Raw genomic sequence first — 7,390 nt, forward strand, 5'->3', positions numbered from 1 at the left:
ACTTTATTTTTAGAACAGTTTTAGGTTTAGAGAAACATATATCTTCTTTATCCAACCCCCTCCTCCCCAGTTTTATTACTAACATCTTGCATTAGTGTGATGCATTTGTTAACAATTGATACATGAATATTGATACATTATTATTAACTAAGGCCATAGTTTACATTAGGCTTCATTCTTTGTGTTGTATGATTCTATGTGTTTTGAAAAATGTATAATGTAATGTATCCATTACAGTATCATACAGAGTAGTTTCACCGTCTTGACGATTCTCTGTGCTCCTCCTGTTCGTCCTTCCCTCTTTTCCCGAGAATCCTGATTTTTTACTGTCTCTATTCTTCCTTTTCTAGAATGCTGAATAGTTGGGGTCATACAGTATGCAGGCTTTTCAGACTGGCTTCTTCCACTTAGAAATATGCATTTAAGGTTACTCCATGTCTTTTCATGGCTTCATAGCTCATTACTTTTTATGATGAAAAATACTCTATTGTATAAATATACCACAGTTTGTTTATATATATACCTATTGAAGGACATCTGGGTTGCTTCCAAGTGTTTGCAGGTATGAATAAGCTTGCTATAAACACGTGCACAAGTTTTGATGTGAATTTGTTTTTAACTCATTAGGTAAATATCAAGGAGTGCAACTGCTGGATTGTATGGGAAGAGTATGTTTTGTTTTGTAAGAAACTGCTGACTTGTCTTCCAGAGTGGCTATACAGTCATTGAGCTCCATAGAGACAGCGCCCAGGCAAGTGAGAGCCGGACGGGAACTGGGCAACTCTGTGCCTCACTGAGGAAAAATACTTAAACATGGGCAAAGGAGACCCTAAGAAGCTGAGAGGCCAAATGTCATCATATGCATTCTTTGGAAAACTTGCTAGGAGGAGCACAAGAAGAAGCACTCAGATGTTTTAGTTAACTTCTCAGAGTCTTCTAACGAGTGCTCAGAGAGGTGGAAGACCATGTCTGCTAAAGAGAAAGGAAAATTCAATGACATGGTACAGGCAGACAAGGCCTGTTATGAAAGAAAAATGAAAACTTCTATCCCTCCTAAAGGGAAACACAAAAGAAGTTCAAGGATCCCAATCCACCTAAGAGGTCTCCTTCAGCCTTTTTCTTGTTTTGTCCTGAGTATCGTCCAAAAATCAAAGGAGAACATCCTGGCCTATCCATTGGTGATGTTGCAAAAAAGCTGGGAGAGATGTGGAGTAACACTGCTGCAGATGAAAAGCAGCTTTATGAGAAGGTTCCTAAGCTGAAGGAAGAGTACAGAAAGTATATTGCTGCATAAGGAGCTAAAGGGAAGCCTGATGCAGCAACAAAGGGAATTGTCAAGGCTGAAAAAAGAAATAAAAAGAAGCAAGAAGAGGAAGATGAGTAAGATGAGGATGAAGAGGAAGAAGATGATGAATAAGTTGGTTCTAGTGCAGTTTTTTTTCTTGTCCATGAAGTATTTAAACCCCCTGTACAAAACTCACCCCTTTTAAAGAAAAAAATTGAAAGGTAAGGCTGTGTATGATTTGTTTTTGAACTGTACAGTGCCTTTTTTTGTACAGTTAACACACTACTGAATGTGTATTTAGATAGCTGTGTCCTGGTGGTACTTTCCACAGCCACTCACCTTGCCTTGTACAGTATGGGGGTTGTAAATTGGCATGGAAATTTAAAGCAGGTTCTTGTTGGTGCACAGCACAAATTAGTTATATATGGGGATGGTAGTTTTTTCATCTTCAGTTGTCTCTGATGCAGCTTATATGAAATAATTGTTCTGTTAACTGAATTCCACTTGGTAATTGCAAAAGAAAGAAAAAAAGTTGCAGCTCTTTTGTTGACATTCTGAATGCTTCTAAGTAAATACAATTTTTTACTAGGAAAAAGCAAACCAAACCAAAGCAAAACAAAAACCCTACAAAGTGACTGTACCATTTTATACTCCCACCCCCAATGCGTTCCTGTTGTTCTACAACTTTGTCAGCATTTGGTGTTGTCAATGTTTTGATTTTAGCCAATCTAATGGGTGTGTAGTGGTATCTCATTGGTTTTAATTTGCAATTTCCTTATGACATATAATGGTGAGCATATTTTCATATGCTTATTTGATATCTGCATGTCTTTTTGGTGATGTGTCTGCTCGCTCTTTTTTTTTTTTTTTTGGCCTGTGCTGCACACAGGCCCCCCCAGTTGCGCTGAGCGGGGGCCACCCTTCACTGCAGTGCACGGGCCTCTCACAGCAGTGGCCTCTCTTGTTGCAGAGCACGGGCTCCAGGCGTGCAAGCCCCAGCAGTTGCGGCACGTGGGCTTAGTAGTTGTGGCTCGCGGGCTCCAGAGTGCAGGCTCAGCAGCTGCAGCACAGGGGCCCAGCCGCTCCGCGGCCTGTGGAATCCTCCCAGACCAGGGCTCGAACCCGTATCTCCCACGTTGGCAGGCGGATTCCCAACCACTGTGCCACCAGGGAAGCCCTCTGCTCGATCTTTTGCCCATTTTACAATTGGGTTGTCTTCTTATTGTTGAGTTTTAAGAGTTCTTTGTATATTTTGGATACATGTCATTTATCAAGTATGTGTCTTGCAAATATTTTCCCCTAGTCTTTGACTTGTCTTTTCATTCACTTAGTGTCTTTCTCTGACCAGAAGTTTTTAATTTTTTTGAAGTTCAACTTCACACTTTTTTCTTTCATGGATTGTGCTGATTTTTTCTTCTGTTATCTTCTAGAAGTTTTATAGTTTGCATTTTACCTTTAGACTTAGGATCCTTTTTGAGTTAATTTTTGTGAAAGACGTAAGGTATATGCCCAGATTCTTTTTTTTCCATGTGGATGTCCAGTTGTTCCAGCATTATTTGTTGAAAAGACTATCCTTTTTCCATTGAATTGTCTTTGCTCCTTTGTCAAAGATCAGTTGACTATATTGTGTGATTCTATTTCTGGGCTCTCTATTTCTTTACATTGACCTATTTATCTCTTCTTTTGTCAAATATCATACTGTCTTGATTACTGTAACTTTACCATAAGTCTTAAAGTTTTGTAGTGTCAGTTTTCCAACTTTGTTCTTTTTTTTTTTTTGGCCACATGCAGCTTGCTGGATCTTAGTTCCCCAAACAGGGGTTGAACCCAGGCCCCTGCAGTGAAAGTGCCAAATCCTAACCACTGGACCACCAGGGAACTCCCTGTTCTTCTTTTCAATATTGTGTTGGCTATTCTGAGTCTTTTGTCTCTCTAAACATTAGAATCTGTCTGTCAACATCCATAAAATAACTTGGGATTTTGATTGTGATTGCATTGATCTCAAGTATGAAAAACTGACATCTTAATAATATTGATCTCCTTTCCACAATTCTTTTATAAGAGTTTTGTAGTTTTCTTTAAATAGCTCTGTTCATATTCTGTTAGACTTATACCTAAGTATGTCCTTCTGAGGGGGGAGGGTGCTAATGTAAATGGTGTAATTTTTAAATTTTAAAATTCCAATTGGTTATTGCTGGCACATACCAAAGCAATTGACTGTTTTTTGGAAGTGTAGCTGATTTACAATATTGTATTAGTTTCAGGTGTACAGCAAAGTGATTCAGTTACATATATTTTTTCAGATTCTATTCCATCACAGGTTATTACAAGATATTGAATATAATTCCCTGTGTTATACAGTGAATCCTTATTGCTTATCTGTTTTATGTATAGTAGTTTGTATGTTAATTCCATACTCCTAATTTGTCCCTCCCTCCCTTCCTCTCCATTTTGGTAACCATAAGTTTGTTTTCTATGTCTCTGAGTCTGTTTCTGTTTTGCATATAGATTCATTTGTATCATTTTTTAGATTCAGCATGTAAGTAATATCATATAGTATTTATCTTTCTCTGTCTGACTTACTTCACTAAATATAATATTCTCTAGGTCCATCTATGTTGCTGCAAATGGCAATATTTCATTCTTTTTATGGCTGAGTAACATTTCATTGTATATATATGTATATATACATATACATATATACACACACACATATGTATATAAATGTATATGTATGTACATGTGTGTATATATATAAATATATATATACACACATATACATACCACATCTTCTTTATCCATTCATCTGTTGATGGACGTTTAGGGTGCTTCCATGTCTTGGCTATTGTAAATAGTGCTGCTGTGAACATTGGGGTGCAAGTATCTTTTTGAATTACAGTTTTTGTTTTATGTTTTTCTGGAAATATACTCAGGAGTGGGATTGCTGGATCATACGGTAACTCTACTTTTGGTTTTTTAAGGAACTTCCATACTGTTTTCCATAGTGGCTGCACCAATTTACATTCCCACTAACAATGTAGGAGGGCTCCCTTTACTCCACACCCTCTCCAGCATTTATTATTTATACACGTTTTGATGAAAGCCATTCTGACCAGTGTGAGGTGATACCACATTGTGCTTTTGATTTTCATTTCTTAAATAATTAGCGATATTGAAAGCACATTTTCAAGTGCTTTTTGGCCATCTGTATGTTTTCTTTGGAGAAATGCCTATTTAGGTCTTCTGCCCATTTTTTAATTAAGTTGTTTGTTTTTGCAATATTGAGTTGTATGAGCTGTTTGTATATTTTGGATATTAACCCTTTGGATATTAACCCTTTGTCAGTCACATCGTTTGCAATCCCTATCTATAGGTGATTTTTTGTTTTGTTTTGTTAATGGTTTCCTTTGCTGTGCAAAGCAACTGACTTTTGTATGTTAACCTTATGTTTGGCAACTTTGCTATAATCTCTTATTAATTCCAGGGATTTTGGATTTTGTTGTTGTTGTTGCTACCGTGTCAATTCTTTGAGATTTTCTGTGTAGACAGTCATGTCATCTGCACGAACAAAGTTTTATTTCTTCCTTCTTGGCCTGTATGCTTTTTCTTTACTCTTCTTGCCTTATTGCTTTAACAAGGACTTTTAGTACAATTTGAATAGGAGTGGTGAGAGGAGACATCGTTGCTTAGTTCCTGATCTTAGAGGGAAAGAGTCTAGCTTTCCACCAGTAAGTATGATGTTAGCTACAGGTTTATTATACATATTCTTCATCAAGCTTAGGAAGTTCCTCTCTATTCCTAGTTTGCTGAGTTTTTATTATAAATGGGTGTTGGATTTTGTTGAGTGTTCTTTCTGCATTTCATCATATGATGTTTCTTCTTTAGTGTGCTGATGTGGTAGATTATATTGACTGATTTTCAAATATTGAGCAAGCTCTGCAAACCTGGAGTAATAAATCCCACTTGGCCATAGTGTATACATTTTAAAAATACAGTTTTGGATTCTATTTGTTAACATTTTATTGAGAATTTTTGCACCATTATTCATGAGAGATATCACCGTGTAGTTTTTTTTTTTTTCCTTCTTGTAATATATTTCTCTGGTTTGGGTAATTGGTTAGGGTAATGCTGGCCTCACAGAATGAGTTAGGAAGTATTCCCTCTATTTCTATTTTCTGGAAGAGATTATAGAGAATTGGTATAATTTCTTCCTTAGATATTTGGTAAAATTCACCAGGGAAACAATCTAGACCTGGTGCATTCTGTTTTGAAAGTTCATTAATTATTGATTGAATTTTTTAAATAGATTTAGGCCTACTCATATTGCCTATTCCTCCTTCTGTGAGTTTTGGTAGATTGTGTATTTCAAGAAATTGGTCCATTTCATTCAAGTTATCAGATTTGTGGGCACAGAGTTGTTCAAAACATGCTGAGTAAAAGAAGCCATTCACAAAAGGACATATGTCATATGATGACATTCATATGAAATAAAATTCATAAAGATAGAAAGCCTATTCATGGTTGCCAGGGTCTTGGGGAAGAGGAGTAAGGAGTGCTCAACTTCTCTTTTTGCTGAATGTTACTTCTCTCCCTCCTTACAGGTATTGCTCCCAAGCACACTCTCCAATATCTTCCGTACACAGATCTCTGTCTCAGAGCCTGTTTCCCAGAGAACCAAAGTGCAACATTATAAGTTTACACTATTGCTAGCAGAATATAAGAGCTCCTGGGTCTTACATCCTTGCCAGCATGTGGCATTATCAGACTTACTAACTTATGCAAACTCAAAGATGTGGAATGTTCTCACATTGTTTTATTTTGTGCTTCTCTGATTACTAGTAAGGGTGAACATCTCTTTAATCTTTTCTTGGCCACTCCAATTTTTCCTTCTGTGAATCAACTGGATAAATGTTTTTCTTTCTTTCCTTCTTACTTCCTTTAAGTTTTCTAAATCTTGTTGCATAAACTTTTTTTCCAAATACCTTTTTTATTACAAAGTATCATATGTTCTTTGCAGAAAATGTAAAACACACACATACACACAACAGAGAAAGAGATAAATAAAAGTTATATGTAACCCCAGCTCCCAATGATAACTAGTAAGTAATACAGTAGTTCCCCCTTATCCAAGGGGGATACATTCCAAGAACCCCAGTGGATGCCTGAAATCTCGGATAGTACCAAACCCTATGTATACTACATTCTTTCCTATCCATACATATGATAAAGTTTAACTTATAAATTGGGCAACCTCAGAGATTAACAACAATATTACTAATATAATAGAACAATACACTGTCATAAAAGTTATATGAATATGGTCTCTCTCTCTCTTGAAATATCTTATTGTATTGTAGGTATTTTCAAACTGTGGTTGATTGCTGGTCACTGAAAACTGGGGAAAGCAAAACAGAAATTAAGGGGAGACTACTGCATTTTGGCTTACATCATTTCCCTATACGTGTATTTATTGGTTGCAATATCTTCATCCTCATTTTGGGCATTCTTAATTTGTGTACTTTCTGTGCTCTAAAAAAATTAGTTGGGCTGATAGTTTACCTGTATTTTATTCTTCAAAGAGCTAATTTTAAGTTTTATTTATCTTTCATACTAAGTTATCATTTTCCAATACCATATTTCTACTTTTAAATTTATTACTATACCTTTCCTAGTTTCCTTTTCTATTTTTCTAAAATATAATTTGACTAATTGGGTTTCTCTTTTCTCTCTTTTTGTCAGTGTAAGCATCTGAAGGAAACATATTGTTTTTGACTCTATTCCAGTGATGTTAAAATGTTTTATCTAGGATTTCCATTGTTTAAAAATATGCCATTATTATTTCTGGACTTTCTGAAGAGAATATTCACTTTTAACAAATTTTTGTCATTTACTCACATAATTTGGTATACGTATAAAATTTTATACACACACACACACACACACACACACACAATTCTCTGTAGAATTTAAGCTTATTTAAGATTATTGTATAGTTCTTATAAAAGACTAATGGACTTGAGCTTTTGGCCAACATGGAGTAATGGGAAATGGATTTACCCTCCCACCTGAAGCAACAACAGCAGAACCAGACAAAATATTTGAAAC

General features: G+C 35.9%; 1 pseudogene across 1 annotated transcript; it reads left to right on the forward strand.

Moving 5' to 3' along the window:
• Nucleotides 1–813: 813 nt before the first annotated feature.
• On the forward strand, nucleotides 814–1,384 carry LOC309969632 (high mobility group protein B1-like; annotated as a pseudogene). Its single transcript has one exon. The product of its transcript is annotated as a high mobility group protein B1-like (transcript).
• The last annotated feature ends 6,006 nt before the right edge of the window (nucleotides 1,385–7,390 follow it).

This window comes from Leucopleurus acutus, assembly GCF_964270905.1.
Source record: "Leucopleurus acutus genome assembly, chromosome: 12".
NCBI lineage: Eukaryota > Metazoa > Chordata > Mammalia > Artiodactyla > Delphinidae > Leucopleurus > Leucopleurus acutus.